Source organism: Oreochromis aureus, linkage group 22 (assembly GCF_013358895.1).
Source record: "Oreochromis aureus strain Israel breed Guangdong linkage group 22, ZZ_aureus, whole genome shotgun sequence".
NCBI classification, from domain to species: domain Eukaryota; kingdom Metazoa; phylum Chordata; class Actinopteri; order Cichliformes; family Cichlidae; genus Oreochromis; species Oreochromis aureus.
The window spans coordinates 32,712,169-32,732,366 of NC_052962.1; the positions used below are offsets into that span (position 1 = coordinate 32,712,169).

Genomic DNA, 20,198 nt, shown 5'->3' on the forward strand with positions numbered 1-20,198 from the left:
AAACTCAATTTATATTTTAATTATTATTAAATCAAAGAAACCGACCTCTGAATTTAAAAAAAGTGACTGATAAATACAATTCAGTGGAATATAGAATTTAAATACACTACAAAAAGTCTTTCAGATTGTATCAAAATCACCAAAATGATTCAATTCAATTCAATTCAATTTTATTTATATAGCGCCAAATCACAACAAAAGTCGCCTCAAGGTGCTTTATATTGTACAGTAGATACAGAGAAAAACCCAACAATCATATGACCCCCTATGAGCAAGCACTTTGGCAACAGTGGGAAGGAAAAACTCCCTTTTAACAGGAAGAAACCTCCAGCAGAACCAGGCTCAGGGAGGGGCGGGGCCATCTGCTGGGACAGGTTGGGGTGAGAGAAGGAAGACAGGATAAAGACATGCTGTGGGAGAGAGACAGAGATTAATAACAGATATGATTCAATGCAGAGAGGTCTATTAACACACAGTGAGTGAGAAAGGTGACTGGAAAGGAAAAACTCAATGCATCATGGGAATCCCCGGCAGCCTACGTCTATTGCAGCATAACTAAGGGAGGATTCAGGGTCACCTGGTCCAGCCCTAACTATATGCTTTAACAAAAAGGAAAGTTTTAAGCCTAATCTTGAAAGTAGAGATAGTGTCTGTCTCCCGAATCCAAACTGGAAGCTGGTTCCACAGAAGAGGGGCCTGAAAACTGAAGGCTCTGCCTCCCATTCTACTTTTAAATACTCTAGGAACAACAAGTAGGCCTGCAGAGTGAGAGCGAAGTGCTCTAATAGGGTGATATGGTACTACAAGGTCATTAAGACAAGATGGGGCCTGATTATTTAAGACCTTGTATGTGAGGAGCAGAATTTTAAATTCTGGATTTAACAGGGAGCCAATGAAGGGAAGCCAAAACAGGAGAAATATGCTCTCTCTTTCTAGTAAATGGTAAATGGTAAATGGCCTGTATTTGTATAACGCTTTTACTAGTCCCTAAGGACCCCAAAGCGCTTTACACATTCAGTCATCCACCCATTCACACACTGGTGATGGCAAGCTACATTGTAGCCACAGCCACCCTGGGGCGCACTGACAGAGGCGAGGCTGCCGGACACCAGGCCCTCTGACCACCACCCCTGCAGCAAGGGTCCCTGTCAGTACTCTTGCTTCAGCATTTTGGATTAACTGAAGGCTTTTCAGCGAGTTTTTTGGACATCCTGATAATAATAAATTACACTAGTCCAGCCTGGAAGTAATAAATGCATGAACTAGTTTTTCAGCGTCACTCTGAGACAGGATATTTCTAACTAGAGATGGTATGATACCACTTTTTTTTTTTTTTGTCCGATACCGATATCATAAATTTGGATATCTGCCGATACCGATATGAATCAGATATAGTGTGTTTTTTAATCAATAAAACTGTTTTTTTAATATCTTGCTGCATTTTGTATAAGTTCATACTAAAGTTTAAATAAACAACAACACTAAAGCTATTCTGTTATACCTGTATGTAAAACATACACTGCACCCAAAATATTTCATAGTTCAGCAACACTGATCAATCTAATAAACTTAAACCTACACCATCCTCCCTATTCTGGTATTTTAAAGAGTACTTAGCAGAAATATTAAGCAACCTAACTAATAGGGTTGCAAACTCCCAGCAAAAGAAAATAGGAACCACCCCCCTCTCCACCTCATGATGCTTAATCGATGTAATCAACTTTAATTTGATGCAGGGTGAAAAAAAAAAATGCACAGAAATAAATAATTTTTCAAGAATAATTAAATGGATTCAACATCTTTCTTCAACAGAATTGCAGAATTCACAGATGGTACTTTCCCAAAGGAAAAAGTAGTATAGCTTACTAGGGTACATTAGATTTAACAGTTACTATATACAGTAATGGACTTCTATACATTTTACATCAGATTAAAACTTTGGGTGTAAGATTCAGATAATTATTTATTAAAAGCTAGACGTTTTAAATGAGAATAAGAAAGAAAAGTATGTCTTTGTGCCCCTTTTCCCTGTTAATGCCCTATCGGCCCCCTAGCTAAACTTTGCTAGATCCGCCCCTGCACAGTTACCAGCCGTCAGCTACGTGAAAAGGATCCTGGTGTAGAAAGTAATATTAAATAAATTCTAACAACAGCTTATCAAGCTTAAACGTGCTGCTGTTGTTCCACCGCTGGTTTCTTCTTTCTGGTGCAAAGTGGGCCAAAAACAAAGAAGAGAGACGGACTCGCAACAGAAAAGCCGATCAGGAGAGAGAGAGAAGAGGCAGTTGCTCCATATATCGGTTGTTAAGCTTAACATGGGAACACTTTACAAACATTCAGAGATGAACTTACACACTTTCTGGGATAACTTTCTCGGAGATGAAATGCTGGTTTGGTAGCGAGGCTACAAATACACACAGCCGCTCTATCACGTGAGCACACTGCTCCGACGTGCTACGGTTATGAGCCGACTTACGCCGTGTCGCAAGTTTTGTGAGGTGCTTTTTTGATATTTAATGGATCGGATTACATTTTTTATTTCTCTCCGATATCCGATCCAGTAATTTAGGTCAGTATCGGACCGATACCGATACCTAATATCGGATCGGTCCATCTCAATTTCTAACTGATGCAAAAAATATAGTTTTTTGTGTGACAATGGCTGTTAGAAACCAAATTGAATTGCACATTCAAAAACGTTTTCATTGAAGTTAAAATTATTGGCTAAATGGCAACAAGATTTCACTCTCAGTCCATCTATTATTGTAAAATATAAATAATAAAATATTAATTCCTATATATTTTTTTAAATTATTGATGGTATGTTGCAGAGAGAAGGTCTCAGAAGAACAGAAAAAAGGAGCTCGTGTGTGAAACGTCTGTTTGAAGATGGGCTTCTGATGTCCTGATGAACTCCAACGTCCAGTTGCACATCCATGAGTCAAATCATACGGTAGTCAGTCAGACACTCAGCTGTAGTTCCTTAGCTGTTCTGTTCCTGGCTCCCAAACTTAGCGACAGGTCACATCTAACCTAACCTGGAGCAGGTTAGGTTAGTTTAGAAGGCTCCGTTTGAGAATGACTGGAACAGACAGCTCCTCCTTTTCATCCATTTATTGTTTATATATTTATTTAAGATGATCAAACTTTCTACCCTTCAGTGTTGTGTGTGTCATTAAGAAAATGTTATCTTGTCACAGTGTCATGTTGTGAATTTAAATATAAAACCTGTAATGAGCACAAGACTAAAAGTGAAACTAGATGTAAAAAAAAACAAAAACATTTTATTTAAATCAGTGTGAAATGTTTTCACTGCACAGTCTTCGTAATGTCACCCAGAGTTGGCTGTAGATTATACACCAAATATTTACAGTGTTTCAGGAAATCAAAAAGATTAGTGGTACCAATAAAATTCAATTGTCAAAAGAATTGTAGACATAGATAGTATGGGGTTTAGTGCTGCTCGAGCACTATGGAGTGACATCATATCACTTTTTTTTTCCAAGTGAGGAGGTAAAATATTGACATTTGGCTTAATCAGGAAAACTTTAATTGTCACTTTAAGCATATTACATGGAAGAAAACCAAAAAACAAAATGAATGGTCAAAGCTGTCATCATTAAATCTGAAGCCAGATTTATCAACTGTCAGCACCAGTTCAGACTTATAGCATCAAGAAGCTGCTGTTGGGGTTTTTAAATATGCACTGTGTATTCTGTGGCTGAAAGTGGCAGGGGAAATAAAACAATGCAAACACCTCTCAACCTGAGAACATGGAAGAATCTCTGGATACAGAGACTGCATAGAGAAAAACAGCACCCTAAAGTAGCTTCTAAACAACTTCTATAATGCAGTATTTATGCAGTGTAGGTGTTTAAAGTTGGGCTTTAAAGTTCACAAAAACACAACCTACTTTTAATGCTTTCAATTTAAGACTATTTCCAAACTTCACTTCAGTTTACATTGTTTACAGTGTGTGCTTCTGATTAACAAATGCAGCTAAATGAGTTACCTCTTATGGGCAAACTGAAGTCTTTGGCATGTCTCAGATATAATTAAAGTTATACTAAAAATATGATTTACTACCATAAACATGAAGCGCACTTTACAAAAACCTTTTCAGTAAAGTTATAATTATTATGTAAATGACAACAATAAATTAACACTGTCTTTCAATACTATAATATTAATGTAAACTGATTATTACTTAATTTAATTTTTAAGAAATTCTACCAAGGAGTTTTTATTTTAAATAAGCTTTTTGTGTCTTATTGTGTCTGTAAACACAATAGTTTAAAAAGCATGAAAAGTGGCAAAAACCCTTATAACTTAAAATATTCTCACAAGTGTCATCTTTATTGTCAGCACACAGAAATTAAAATATATTTAAAATAGTGTAAGCATATACATATATACCCAGCTACTTTAGGGTGTTTTAAAAGTCATATTAATGACAGAGAGCTATATAAAACAAACTGTTATTTTTGACTATTTTTACTGTCTTTGTTTGTATTGACAACATATAGACACATTGTGAATGATATATGGTGGCTCTAAATAGCTTGCTACTTTGGATCTCTGACCTCTTCTTCGAGGACAAATAACATCAAACTTTCATAAAATGTCTTTTATCTTTAAAATTGTGCTTAAAATTCTGCTGCCTTAGTTTGTTTTGGCAACTGCATACAAATATATTAATTGCATTGTGTTAGTATGTTGATTTACACTATATGCAGTTCAAAAACACAACATTTATTTAGAGGTTCTTTTCTTTGATTGCACAGCTTCATCGTACCACTGTAATTTTTAATTAGCCATTGGTTAAACTGACACTAGTGGAACCAGATATGGTTTCAATCACCAATAACATTCCATTGACATGCATAACAGATACAACAGAAACATGGAGCCTGGGCTGCCACACACTCTGTAAGCTTTGCTTGTGAAATAAATAAATGTATTGCTCTTTATATTTGCACTAATTTCTCACTTTTCAATAAAGTTACTTTAACACTTCAATATCACAACATGACCCTTAATTTGGAAACTCTGAGACAGGGATTCTGTTTTCTGTAATGCTGATCTGAGTTTGTGTGTGTGTGTTTTAATACCAGGACTAAGAAATGTAAATGCCTGAGTTGTTTGTAAGTCGTGAGTTTCCAAATGTGGCAGCTGCACAGGTCAAAACATGCATCTGCAAAAGCAAGAATCAAGCTGCACACAAAAGAAAAAAATCTTGCTTGACTTGATTTATTTGAGTTGATCTTATTTTACGATCACTTGTATCCTCCTCACAGGTTAAAAACCTGGTCATCTCAATCCCTTCTTGTTTCATTAGGTAGCTTTTAAAATCTTTTTGTACAATCTATGTCTTATGCTCTTGAGCAAAACAATAAACCCTAAAATTCTCACAGTGCTTAATAGGATTAGAAGTGCAATTAATAATGTAAATAATAAATTTTTGACCATGTTCTGGAGCACCTTTAATTTATATTTATAAATTAATTTTATTCCCTGTGGAGATATAATGTGTAACAATCCAAACCCTCTGATTCTAGTTCTGCACCATGAGACTCTAGACTGGAAACAACATGAAAATCACAAACTGACAATAGCGACAACACCCCGTGAGGTTCCCACCTTCAATATCCTTCACTGTGAATGATGCAGTGAATGACCTAACCATCATTAACAATATAGAACCTGTGATTCATGATACTGTAAAACCCATGACGGAGAAGTCATTTTTACATATTTATTGATTCTCATATTTGACCATCTGCTGCTGATCTCAGTAAATGTAAAAGTTACCTCTATGCTGAGATTTACAGATAAGGGTAAAACAGGGTTGATATGCTGTGGGAAAGTTGAAAATGTCATCATCAAAGCAGACTCTTTTCTTTGTCTTATGTCTACAACTGTAATGAAGCAGAGTATTTTAAAATTTTTTAAATATCACCATTTTGCGCTGCGGCATTATGAGATTATCTCCTATTAAATATTGAAGTTACATCGCACAGCCGGGAAAATAGCACTGAGCAGAAGTGGTATTTAATTCTGGTTATGTGTTTAAGTTCTGAACTTTAGTTGAAGTTTAGAAGTTTATAATTATTCTATAAATGTTGCACTGACAGCGGTGACAAATAATAAATACTCTAACAAGCTTCAGAGACTATAGGACCACTGGTTCCTGAATTATCCTTGAACTGCAGGTGTTAGTCCTCCTCAGAGAATCTGCTGCAAGATTAACTGATTCTGGATCATGTGGGAAATTGGTTCATGTGTTACTATAAAACTCAAGAGTTCACAGAGCAGACCCAGTTCTTCAAGATGGTTTTTTTTTTGTTTTTTTTCAATTACTGTATTTTACATTTTTGGAGACCCCCTCCTCCCCCACCACTGGATCCTCATGTGTTTTCTTCTATTCAGGACTAATGACGTTCTTCCCTTTAATGTAGAGAGTTTAGAGAGAGTCATCTTATTATCACACTTCTACTGAGGACATAGATGTTTCTGTTCATCTGTTTTATCTTCTCATCTTTCACAAAAACAAAAAACACTGTGATGAAGGAACAAAGACTGTGGATGAACCACTGTTCATGTGAGGGAGAGTGAGTCAGCTGCACTTGATGTTTGGCTGACTGTTCTGTGCAAATGAGTGACTGGATCAGGTTTGTAGAAACAAGGACGCCTACACACCCTCACACCACTTTTATTTTGCTTTTTATCTCATAAAGCACTTCAACCGAAACACATTTTTTCTGCTATCCAAATTCACTCTGTTATTTGATACATTGTTAAACATTTTTTCTGCCTTGCCTACATGTCCAAATGTCAGAGTTTGCTTTAGCAGCACTTGCTGTATATGACAGAGAAGGTAAACTGAAACTATCAGGGACATTACACACACGGAAACTATGAACTGAGAAAAAAAAAAACTAAACAAACAAAAAACCTGCTGAAGAAAACTGGATGAAATAAGTCTGTGAGCTTGATTAACTCCAATCTTTATTTCTCAAAGATGTTCATGTGACTCTAAATGCCTGATAAATGAATAATTTAACAAAATTCATTTAAGCCAACTGAGCTCTTTTCCATCAGCTTGAGTTACTTGGAGCAGTGTCACCTTAAAAAATATAAGTATGTATAGGATAACTGGAGAAGGGGAAGAAAAATGTAGCCATCATCCAAAGAAGAGCTTTGAATGTACTTCAAGAAGCCTGAAGAACTATTCCTGAAGACTTGACTTTCAAGCTTGTAATATTGCCTTATGTAAATATAAATGCATATACAGTATATGTTTCAGTATATCACTGTACCTATTTCCACTGTTCCTAGCAACGTAGAACAAATGTGGGGTGAGTCAAGACTTTTGCACTGTACTGTAGGTAGTTTGCTGATTATCTGTTTTTACTTCAGTCTGGAAAATTTAGAAGATCATCATTTAGCCTGGAGAAATAGTTTGCTGCTTTATAAGAAAGCCCTCCGCAAAGCCAGAACATCTTACTATTCGTCACTGATTGAAGAAAATAAGAACAACCCCAGGTTTCTCTTCAGCACTGTAGCCAGGCTGACAAAAAGTCAGAGCTCTACTGAGCCAACCATCCCTTTAACGTTAACTAGTAATGACTTCATGAACTTCTTCACAAATAAAATTTTTATCATTAGAGAAAAAATTACCAATAATCATCCCACAGATGTAATATTATCTACAGCTACTCTTAGTACCATTGATGTTAAGTTAGACTCTTTTTCTCCAATTGATCTTTCTGAGTTAACTTCAATAATTACTTCCTCCAAACCATCAACGTGTCTTTTAGACCCCATTCCTACAAAACTGCTCAAAGAAGTCCTGCCATTAATTAATTCTTCGATCTTAAATATGATCAACCTATCTCTAATAATCGGCTATGTACCACAGGCCTTCAAGCTGGCTGTAGTTAAACCTTTACTTAAAAAGCATCTCTAGACCCAGCTGTCTTAGCTAATTATAGGCCAATCTCCAACCTTCCTTTCATATCAAACATCCTTGAAAGAGTAGTTGTCAAACAGCTAACAGACCATCTGCAGAGGAATGGCTTATTTGAGTTTCAGTCAGGTTTCAGAGCTCATCACAGCACAGAAACAGCTTTAGTGAAGGTTACAAATGATCTTCTTATGGCCTCTGACAGTGGACTCATCTCTGTGCTTGTCCTGCTAGACCTCAGTGCAGCGTTCGATACTGTTGATCATAATATCCTATTAGAGCGATTAGAACATGCTGTAGGTATTACAGGTACTGCGCTGCAGTGGTTTGTATCATATCTATCTAATAGACTCCAATTTGTACATGTAAATGCAGAGTCCTCTTCACACACTAAGGTCAATTATGGAGTTCCACAGGGTTCAGTGCTAGGACCAATTCTATTTACATTATACATGCTTCCCTTAGGCAGCATCATTAGAAGACATAGCATAAATTTTCACTGCTATGCAGATGACACGCAGCTCTATCTATCCATGAAGCCAGGTAACACACATCAATTAGTTCAACTGCAGGAATGCCTTAAAGACATAAAGACCTGGATGGCCGCTAACTTTCTGCTTCTTAATTCAGATAAAACTGAGGTTATTGTACTCGGCCCTGAAAATCTTAGAAATATGGTATCTAAGCAGATTCTTACTCTGGATGGCATTACCTTGGCCTCCAGTAATGCTGTGAGGAACCTTGGAGTCATTTTTGACCAGGACATGTCCTTCAACACACATATTAAACAAATATGTAAGACTGCTTTCTTCCATTTGCGCAACATCTCTAAAATTAGAAATATCCTGTCTCAGAGTGACGCTGAAAAACTACTTCATGCATTTATCACTTCCAGGCTGGACTACTGTAATTCATTATTATCAGGATGTCCAAAAAACTCGTTGAAAAGTCTTCAGCTAATCCAAAATGCTGCAGCAAGAGTACTGACAGGGACTAGAAAGAGAGAGCAGATTTCTCCTGTTTTGGCTTCCCTTCATTGGCTTCCTGTTAAATCCAGAATTGAATTCAAAATCCTGCTCCTCACATACAAGGTCTTAAATAATCAGGCCCCATCTTATCTTAATGACCTTGTAGTACCATATCACCCTATTAGAGCACTTCGCTCTCGCTCTGCAGGCTTACTTGTTGTTCCTAGAGTATTTAAAAGTAGAATGGGAGGCAGAGCCTTCAGTTTTCAAGCCTCTCTTCTGTGGAACCAGCTTCCAGTTTGGATTCGGGAGACAGACACTATCTCTACTTTCAAGATTAGGCTTTACACTTTCCTTTTTGCTAAAGTATATATTTAGGGCTGGACCAGGTGACCCTGAATCCTCCCTTAGTTATGCTGCAATAGACGTGAGGCTGCGGGGATTCCCATGATGCATTGAGTTTTTCCTTTCCAGTCACCTTTCTCACTCACTATGTGTTAATAGACCTCTCTGCATTGAATCATATCTGTTATTAATCTCTGTCTCTCTTCCACAGCATGTCTTTATCCTGTTTTCCTTCTTTCACCCCAACCGGTCGCAGCAGATGGCCCCGCCCTCCTGAGCCTGGTTCTGCCGGAGGTTTCTTCCTGTTAAAGGGGAGTTTTTCCTTCCCACTGTCGCCAAAGTGCTTGCTCATAGGGGGTCATATGATTGTTGGGTTTTTCTCTGTATCTATTGTTGTGCGATCTACTGTACAATATAAAGCGCCTTGAGGCGACTTTTGTTGTGATTTGGCGCTATATAAATAAAATTGAATTGAATTGAATTGAATTGAATTGAAAAACAGATGGTGGCTGTCAGTTTGCCACTTTGTGTGTATCTTTTTGGCATTTCTGTATGGTGGGCATCATAAATATCTGCAACAGTAAAATGGTGAATACAAGTATTTTAATTTGTTGATATACTGATGCTAAAACTTTTGAACTGCTAAAGTTGGAGTATAAATTTTACTTAAGAGTCTAAACACAATGTCTAAATTCTCGTGCAGTCACTTTTCCTGTAATACACATGCACGAGGACACACAGCTGCAAATAAAACAGAAAAACAAACCAACGTTTTCTCATAATACATATCTACATATAAATATTATTAATATTCTAATGTCCTGTGGGCCATTCATATTGCTTTTTTTCACTGCGATACCCCATTAAAAAATCCTGGGATGACCCTTGAAAGTGAACATGTACAAAACGATTGTGGTGAGGATTTGTTTTATTTCACTATTTAAATGTCAGATTAAGAGAAAATGTTTCTGAGCAATTGAATTTCAGTAAAAAATCATCACGACGAAACCTTTAAATCTGTGATGCAGAAGCAGCCAATTCATGTGAATGTGAGATGGGCAGATTAGAAGAAAATGAAGATTATCTGCAGTCTCAGCTTCTGACAGAGTCCCTAACAGAAGCAGTCTACTAAAGTCACTTGTTCCTCTTCTTATACAATCATCAAACCGTTTGTTTCCACAGCAGTAAGATGCGTATCAGCAACATTCCTGTCCTAGCAGCTCTGTCTGAACATGCTGAGACCTGCTTCACTTAAACAGAAAAAAACTCACAGAACTTCTGAATTCCATATGAGCCTGAGGAAAAAGAGAAACAGTGATGGACATGAATCAGAAGCTTGAATGCCTTCTAAGTTTTTTCTTTCTATTGAACAGCTGTAGATATTAAACATCTCATGCAAATGAAATGAAGTTGTAGTAAATATGTAAACAAACCCATCTCTATTTAATAAATGCAAGTTTACTAGTTTTCTATTTACTTCCATGCCATGAACTCTTTCAGAGTCACATCTGTGGGAGCATTATTAATTCTTGTAATTTATTTGAAGGCATGCATGCACGCACACATACACAAACACACAGGATCAGTTTCTGCACTATTTGTAAGAACTGAAACACGAGACCTTTAGCTCCACCTGCTGGTGTGTTCAGCTGCCTGTAACGTTAAAGTTCTGATGTAAAGAACAATATTTTCACCAAATGGAATAAAATAGAAGAACCAACTGAGAAGTACAAAAAAAAAAAAGGAAAGATGAGAGAATGAGAACATTTACACATTTTGCTTGTCTGTAATGCGATGTTTGAATGTTTTTTTTTTCATTGTTTTTTTTTCTGTTTTTTTTATTGGGTTGTTTTTTATATGCTGGCTGTTATGTGAGAATAACTAATGGAGATCCTAACAGAAAATTTAAAATATTTATTTCTTATTAATATATAATATTAAATATCTTTCATTCCAAATATTCAAGTGATTAAAGTCAACCTTACTTTAGTGCTCTGCTTAACTGAAATATGTTGTGGTAGATGTGGACACTCCACGATATGATATTGTCACAAAACTTCACTGACGATAAGATGTTATTGCTATAAGACAGTGTCAGTCTGTTATCACTATTTGATTGAAGATCAAGGTGCACTTTTTTCTGATGATACAGCAATTAACTGTGATTAATTGTCAAAAACAACTTTTGCTGTCTACAGAAAATCACGTTTAGCAGAAATTCACATTTAACTATTAGATCTGTGTTCAGCAACCATCCTATTCTATAGCAATATAACCAGAATATAACAAGCTGGCATCCAGTTGAGTCAAATTCCCTCAAGTTGTGCTCATTGACAAAGATTGATTCACACTGATGGCATCTGTGCATTTATGAATCAGATATTAAGATATTTACAAGCCTTTGACAATCTCTCTGAGAGTGAATGTTTGCAGGAAACTTGCCTTCTATCAGGCAATCTGTGCAATCAGATTGCCATCAACAGTGGTTGTTAGTGTGCAACACCCCCAAGCTCCAAGTTGTTCCTGGGATCTCCTGCGAGCCACTCACCCAGTTTGGGGGTCGCTACACCGAGTGCTCCGATTACCACTGGGAACACTGGTGCCTTTTCCCTCTACATCTTCTCGAGCTCTTCTTTGAGCCCTTGCTATTACTCCAGCTTCTCGTGTTCATTTTTTGTGATGTTGTTGTCACTCTGTATAGCAACATCTATCACTATAACCATCTTCCTCGGCTTGCCCTCCACTGCTACATCCACTTGGTTAGGCATCTTTGTCTGTCTGTATTTAAAAGTCCCTCGTGATCTCACTTTGAATATTTGTCACACTTAAATGTTTCAGATCAAATAGATCTCAAAAGTTAACACCAAATGTAGTTTCTAAATTAAGATGTTTATTAACAATTGAAAATAAAGGAAACCTACATATTCCTGTGCAAAAAAAGGGATTGCTCCCCCAACATTTAACTGTGGTGTTTCTTTGTAAAGCTGAGTTCACTTTCTTTCTTAACCACATCCAGACCTGATCACTTCATTACTGTCACAACTGTTCTCAAGAAATCACTCAAACAGGATGTGTCTGTCAAAGTGCAGCACCAAATGATCCTCAAAAGCCAGACGTGATGCCGTGATTAAAGGAAACTCAGAAACAAATGAAAAATCTAATAATGCTTTACATTTACTTTTACTTGTGTACTTTTTGACACTTTACAGAAAACAGTTTAGTTTGTACAACTTTCCAGAAGTCTATGAGTTCAGCAAAGCATCTTCAGCAGAGAGTCATTATATGTAAACTACTTGGGAAGGATTTTTCTGCTTTCATCAGTGTGGTACAGAATCTTGTTAATTCTGTGTTATTACAATGAAAAAATAGCATCAGATGATGGAGCATGATTTATTTACACAGTTTAAAAAGATCTATTAATAATTTGTTTTAAACAGCTCTTTCTCAGCAGTTGTTCTTTCAGTGTCTCTCCTTCAGAAGACTCTCTCCTCTCCAGTCAGCTGCCAGCTGCAAGTTTCTACCCTGAGAGAGCCACGATCTTCAGGAGGAAAGACGGAAGGACATCCATGAATGTGTATAAAGGAGAGATTTTCTATAACCATAATGTGACCTTCCAGACAGATTACAGTACCCCATGCATGAATACTCTGTGTGAGAACAGGATCTTTTTACTTTTTTACTCATCTTTTATAAGGCCAGCTGACATGATGATCTCTGTCACTTCTGCAGTGGTTGTTCTGGTTCTTCTCATCTTCATAGCTGCCACTGAATTTGCTGTTTACAAAAAAGAAAAGTGAGAGATTTAAAGGAGGTAAGCTTTAACTTTTCTTTCTGTCCTTTCTCTTTGACATGACATGGGTGTGAAAAAACATGCTACTGATGATCAGTTATTCTATACATAAACTCAGTCCAAGATCAGTGGATTAACGTGATGTTTTGGTCCTTGTAGCTCCAAACAGCATCCATGAAATCACAGAGAAACTGATTCCAGAGAGACAAACACAGGACCCTACACACAGGTGTTTTATATATATTCACTATAGTTCTTTTGCATTTTGCAAACTTTTCTAGAAAGTGTGTTTTCTTGTCTGTTAAACATTTGAAGGGATTTCATTCACATTCATTCACATTTTCCATTTCAAGTAAAATATATTTTTATGTGTCCTCTGATTGTTACAATATATTACCTATAATTTTCAGAAAATAGACCATAAATATAGAAAATTTAAAAAGATATAAACTAGTTATAAAAATGAGGTGATGGGTTACTAGGTACTGTCAGCTTTGGCGCACTTTCGTATTGATTATTCAAGTTTCACAATTCAAACTTTGTCCTAATGGAACAGAGCACTGCCATTATGACAGAAATGTTTCATCATTGGATAAAGGTGATTACTCTGAACAGGTTTTATTGATTGCTCTAACTCTTCAATCTACAGGCATAAGTGGACCCAAAATGGTTGTAACTGTAATATTCCGCCTCTACACAATATATATTTTGATTTACAGACACAGGAGAAGCAGCATCATTAATCATTCCTCATTATCTTTGCAATACTCCCTACTGGTTAACAAATCAAATCAAATCAAAATTTATTTATATAGCACATATTAAAACAACAGTGTTGACCATAGTGCTTCACAGTCAGTAAAAGCATGAGACAATTAAAACAAACAATAAAAGAGGACAACAAACAATAGGTAACAACACAACAAGCTAGACCAGCCAACTAGTCAGAATCAAAAGCCAAAGTAAAAAGATAAGTTTTAAGACGTGATTTAAAAGACTGGATAGACTCGGCAGTACAAATATGAACAGGGAGGTTATTCCAGAGTCTTGGTGCCACGGATGCAAAGGCCCGGTCACCTCTCGACTTCATTCGAGACCTAGGTTGTGCTAGGAGCCTGTGATTGGACGATCTAAGTGCTCTGTTGGGATTATATAAGTGGAGTAGTTCAGAAAGACAGCTGGGCGCTAAATTATTCAGAATTTTAAAAGTGAACAAAAGAATTTTAAAATCTATGCGATATTTAACAGGGAGCCAATGTAATTTGGCTAAAATTGGAGTTATGTGTTCATAGATTCTCGTACCTGTTAAAAGACGCGCAGCTGCATTTTGAATTAACTGAAGCTGGTAAAGAGAAGAGTGTTGGAGGCCCGAGTAGAGGGAGTTACAGTAGTCCAATCTGGATGTAATAAATGCGTGGATAAGCTTTTCAAGGTCCTTTAGAGGAAGGAACAAGGACTTAACTTGTCAAAAATATAACTGCTAACCAAGGTTTGTGGCCTTTAACTGTTCCGTATAAATCGTTGTTAAAATCCAGTCCAAAGTGGAATTTAGAGTACATATCAATGTTATGTTCAGTTTAATTTATTTTACCCACCACACTGCTAAAAGAATGGGATGATGAGATCACATAATCTGATGTACTAAGAGAAAAAAAGTAACATGGCTTTCTTTTTCTAAGGTAGATTACAACTCAGAATCTAACATGTGTCTGTTTTTACTTTCTCTTTGCAGTTCTTCCCTCAGTCTCTCTCCTCCAGAAGACTCCCTCCTCTCCAGTCAGCTGCCACGCTACAGGTTTCTATCCTCAAAGAGCCGTGATGTTCTGGAGGAAAGATGGAGAGGAGCTTCAGTGCTCTGCTGGGGTTATACGGTACTGTGAGATCTTTAAGATAAGATGGGGCATGAATAGTTAGGAGAACGATTCTTAAATTTTACAGAGACTCCAAGATTTTAAGGCGTAGTGCGAGTTCACATAAGCCAGATCACATTGATGAACAGGTCATCATTAAGTAAGAGAGAAATGTGGTATAGCTGGTGCCTCAGTTAGATTTGATATGGAACTACGCACTGGAAGAGACAGGATACTCAAATCAGCCCTCACATTTTTCATTACTTCTTTTATTTATTTTTTCCAGCCAAATGTTAAACATGAGGTAATTTTCTAATCAGATGTTATAGATGAGGTTTCCAGTGAATGTAAAAAGTAGAAATGCAAACCAGAATTTCACTGCTGCAATTGTCTGTAACTACAGTAACCTTAAAGGGAACGTGGAGAGCGCTGACCTCTCTCAAGGGCAATAAACCCTGCTCCATATCCCAAAAAGTTGATTCTTTTAATCTGGACGTAGCGTTTCCAGTGGGAGAAATGCCACTGAATGAGTGATGAAACGTTTCTCCACTGAAAACGTTGCGTCCAGATGCACAGAATCAATTTTTGGGTTTTCCTTACCTGGATGATTGATCGGGTGCTCTCCCCCATTCCGTCTTTCCACCACAATTTTTCTATTCTCAAGCAAAGGGGGGGGGGGTGCCTATAATAAAGCCTCCCTCAGCACCAGAGTGGCTGGAGAGGTAGCCAGAGACAAAGGAATGTCTTTGATCATGCTGCTTGAACTAAGACTTTACAAATTTAAGAAACACAATGACAACATTCAACAATTTGACTCCAACAAGAAGCGCGATGAAGCACGACTGGGTAGGGCTGTGCGATATGACCAAAATCTCATATCCCGATATAAGAATTCTATCGTCCGATAACGATATAAATCACAAAAATGTAACATTTTCTGTAAATTCTGTGAATCTCGGGCAGCTCGTCTTGCGGGAAGTGTTTCCAGCTGTGCCATGTACCTGGAGTCCAGTGTTTTAACCGATGCATGAAACTATACATTTTTAGACATAAGTTGTAACGGCCGCCGTTTTCTTTGTATTTATTACACGGCGTGCTGCGGGGCAAAGCCTGTTCTAACGTTTTAGTCTAAGGTTTATTTTAAGTATTTGAAGTAAAAAAGAGCACCTGGCGGCTCTTTTTTACTTCTCATCCGTAAATAATCTGCTCTTTCACGTGATTCAGTTTATTTTGAAAAGTCTCAACAGGATCTTGAGCTTTATTGTGAAAGGTTTATGTGGAACATAAACAAGCGGACACGCGATGCCGTTACCATCGTTGTTGCTAACCACAACGCATAAAAACAGGAGCTTGTCCGGTCTGTAGTGTGGTTATATTAAATATAAGAGAAAGAGAGAACTTTAAGAAATTAATATAGCCACTACAGTGACCATCAAAACGATGAAAAAATATTGCCGTAAATAGTTTATTTTGCGACACCACGAAACAAACGATAGCGTAAAATGAAACGATAGACGTTTTTATATCGTCATCCGATATATATCGTTATATCGAACAGCCCTACGACTGGGGGTCCCGCGAAACTTCAGAAGCAGATTTGCATCGTAAAAACCCTTTTCTGCCTGATTTGCGCGAACAATTAGCACGACTGATGCGTTTGAAGCATGAAGTAAAATATGCACTGCATTTTATGTGGTGCATTTTGTGCATTCGCGCTTATCGCATCTGCCACTCAAGTTGGAAAAATCGGAACTCCAGCGACAAGTCGCGCCACTACAACCAATCAGGTGACGGGTGTCAGTGATGCTGTGACTGAGTGAATGGAGTCACAGCATCAGCAGGACATGGATACTGATAAACACCGTGGCTTATCACCCTGAGTTACATGACACCAGCTGTTTTCTATACAGAGACAGGAATAAAAAAAAATAAACATTATAAAGAGGTTAAACTATTTAGACAGGAAAGCTCTTGAGAGGTTTGTGGGTGGCTCTTAAAAGAGCCGTTGTGGCTGCAAAGGCCCCGCTCTCTCTGTCGAGAAGTGAGCCATGAACAGCTTCCTCACCCGGACACCCAGGCCTGATGACTCCACCACAGCACGTCCCGCGCCACTCACATATTATAAACTTTTACTAACCGCAGACAGATGGACAGGTGCTCTGCAGGTGGGAGTGAGCACCTGTAGTTGGTGTCTAGGCGGGCGATGCTTGGACCGACGCGGGACAGCAGCTCCTCAAACTGGGTGAGGGACAGACGGTGGTACCGCTGAAAGTGGCCGTCAGCCAGACGCAGCTTGTGGAGCAAGTGGTGAAACTCATCAAACTGCTCACACTCGTGGAGGACCTGATGGACCCAGGTACGGTGAGGACGTCCTTTATGCCGCTGCTCTGCTCTCCACAGTAAATAGAGAAGGGAGACTCTCTCCTCAAACGCTAGATCGACAGCTGCCATCTTGCAAACATACTGTCTGGCACTACTTCCTCCCACATTTCCGGTTCACGCACGTGAAAATTGCATATTTGAAAGTGCGACCAGTTTGCTTTGAACGCGCTTCGAGGTGCGAATGTGCGAGCGACCAGCTAGGGGCGTGTGGCGCTTTTTGGTCGCTTCTATTGCGTCCGGTGTGAACACACCGTTAGTTTCTTTTAAATTGTGAACAAAATATTTCTGGTAAAGAATTAAAAGAAAACAAAATTGTAAAAGCCCTTTCATCATAACTTAGAAGAAACTTGGAGCCTTGGACACAAAAATGTCAGTAATTTGGGACCATCTGCTCAAGTCCAACAGAAGCATTGCCCTGGTGATTGAGGATCAGATTGACCTCAATGACGTCTGTGACTTCTCAACTGCAGTTGCACTTTTGCTTGGACTCATCTATGCACTTAACCTGGATCATCTAAAGGACTTAAGGTACACTTTTGAAGTAATTCAAAAGGTGTTCATGGGTCTTGGTACTCAGTGCTCTGCCTGGGGTTCATGCTTTAAAGAATAATTTGCTGAAACAATGGGCAGAAAAGTGTTCGTGATAACAAAACCTGTTCTCATACCGGTTTTTTTTTAAGTGACCCACTGCTGTGATTTGACCATGATTTGGTCAATAAAGTCATCTTAAAAGTCACTGCATACACTTCAGTTATTATTTAATTTATTTCTTTTTATATTCATACTAGAAAAAAAAAGCAATATCTGACCATTGATATCGTACAGATAAAAATATTGGTAATAGCATTCTTGTTTGTTTCTGTGGGTATGTTCTTGGTATCTTAGCAGTTCTTCTTGAGGTAATATCTTTTTTAATACATTTCACACTAAGGAGGTAAGATACTGAAGTTTTATTCAGTAACGGTCAGTCAGCCTGCATGTGGTCTTTGACTTAACTTTATTTTGTTGCCAGGTCATCCAGGGTTAGGATACAAAATGCATTCCACACCATGGAGTGTAGTTACTAAAGAACAAGTGTGGAAGAAAGAAAGAATTCAAAAATAGTTACTAGGGCTGAATTGTTATGTAATCATTCGTTCATAATTGTCTCTTTCTTCTTAAATCTAATTCAAACACTTGGAAAAAAAGAAAATTATCGAGTGTGAAGTTATTACTGAAGTACTTACAAAAGATCCAATAACTATCAACACGTTCCTAATTCATTCGTCTTCTTTAGTAACTGCACATTTAATGCACATTGTAACGTGTAAGTTAATGTTCCTTTGTCCAGTGTTTTTACACAGCTGGGTTTGGGGAATAGTTTCTTCAGATGTTTTAAACTTTGTTCTGTGTATTAGATTTATGTATATAAGTTTACTTTTTACATTACCACTTGATTATAGTACACCTGAACTATCCAGTGCTGGCTCTGCACTTAGGATGTATCATGATTTAATATTTTGTTTGTTTTTATTTTCATGTGCTATGAAACAAGTGTGTGTTTCACTTTACATGTTTGAACCTTAGAGGTGACACAGGACTTTGTATTGCTAGAAAAACTTTTTAATTGTGGACCCTTTGCTGTCAACTATTTTAATGTTTGATATTGACAGACCTTAAACAAATCATAGTTTTGTTTTGTGTATGGTAATGTACAAAGTCTTTGGCCCCTCCACATATATTTTGCTGGGCAAAATTGGTAACAGGAATAGTAATTTCTTGACAAATGTGCAATCATACAGGTGTGGTGAGAAGTTTAGATTCACTCTTTATGGGTATGAGTGTTATGGGAATTTGGGTTTTTAATGATTTAGCCGAACTGTTTTTTTTTTGTTTTTTTTTACCTGAATGGTATGATTGTACAGTATTGTATCTTTAATGACTTTAAAAAGCAAGAATTGGGTGCACAAGTTTTTAATTTACGGAGGAGAACAAAAGGCCTAAACTGAAAATGTATACACAATCTGAAGACAAATAAAACAAAGCTCAAAATGAAGATCTTTTTTTTTTATTTTTTTGTTCTTTATTATTTGTTGGTAATAATTTCATGTTGTAAAATGATTATTATCCAGGCTGGTCTGATTGCCAATTATGTTGTTGCCAGTCTGTTGTAGTTTAGAATCCCCAATTTTAACAGTCAGTCAGATTAAGACTCAGATACCCGACACCTGCACAATCAGATGCAGGTGTCAGGTAAACTTCAGCATGCACATCAAAAAAAAACATTGAGGCAATTTTGCTGCCTAATTTGTGTTGCTTATAGCTGGTATAATCAGATCTTTAGTGAACAGTTCCACAAGTCCTTGTTACTCTTCTGGGCTTTTAAATAAAGTGAGTAATCTTGGTAACGCCACCATGTTTCAGGTAAACTTTAGCGTACACATGAAAACATCCTAGAGAAGATATTTGGTCTTCTCAATGGGGCCTTACTTTTGAAAATTCTGACAATCATTTTGTCAAGTCTTGGATTTCCATTATTCATAAACCCCAGGACATTGTCAGCACCTCTCCACTTTTCCCGGAGTTCATTGTATACTCTCACAGTGAGATCTTCCATGTTCTCCAAGGAGATTTCAAGATTTTGGGACACAATTTTAGCCCAGAATTTTTCGGTAAGCCTCTGTATAACTTCTTCAGCTGGACGCCATTTCTTCAACCCCTTTATGTTGCTCATTGCGTGCATAACCAGATCTCTAGCAAAGCATTCCACAAGTTCTCTGTACTCGTCTCGGTTTTTAGATAAAGTGAGTACTCTTTTGGGTAATGCCAGCAGATGTTTGGTGAATGTTGGGACAGTAATATCGTCCTCAAGCTCTTCCTTCAGACTTGAAATCAAATGTTTTTCCTTGCACTTATGT

General features: G+C 37.5%; 2 long non-coding RNA genes across 2 annotated transcripts; one reads left to right on the forward strand and one right to left on the reverse strand.

The window, feature by feature from the left end:
* Window positions 1–12,205: 12,205 nt before the first annotated feature.
* LOC120435681 lies at window positions 12,206–13,297 on the forward strand. Its single transcript, XR_005609828.1, has 3 exons — window positions 12,206–12,853; window positions 13,009–13,090; window positions 13,229–13,297. It is a non-coding gene; the product is annotated as an uncharacterized LOC120435681 (long non-coding RNA).
* On the reverse strand, window positions 12,952–19,316 carry LOC120435679. The gene is made up of 3 exons (XR_005609826.1): window positions 17,057–19,316; window positions 14,789–14,892; window positions 12,952–13,053 (listed from the first exon to the last, which is right to left on the reverse strand). It is a non-coding gene; the product is annotated as an uncharacterized LOC120435679 (long non-coding RNA).
* Window positions 19,317–20,198: the final 882 nt, after the last annotated feature.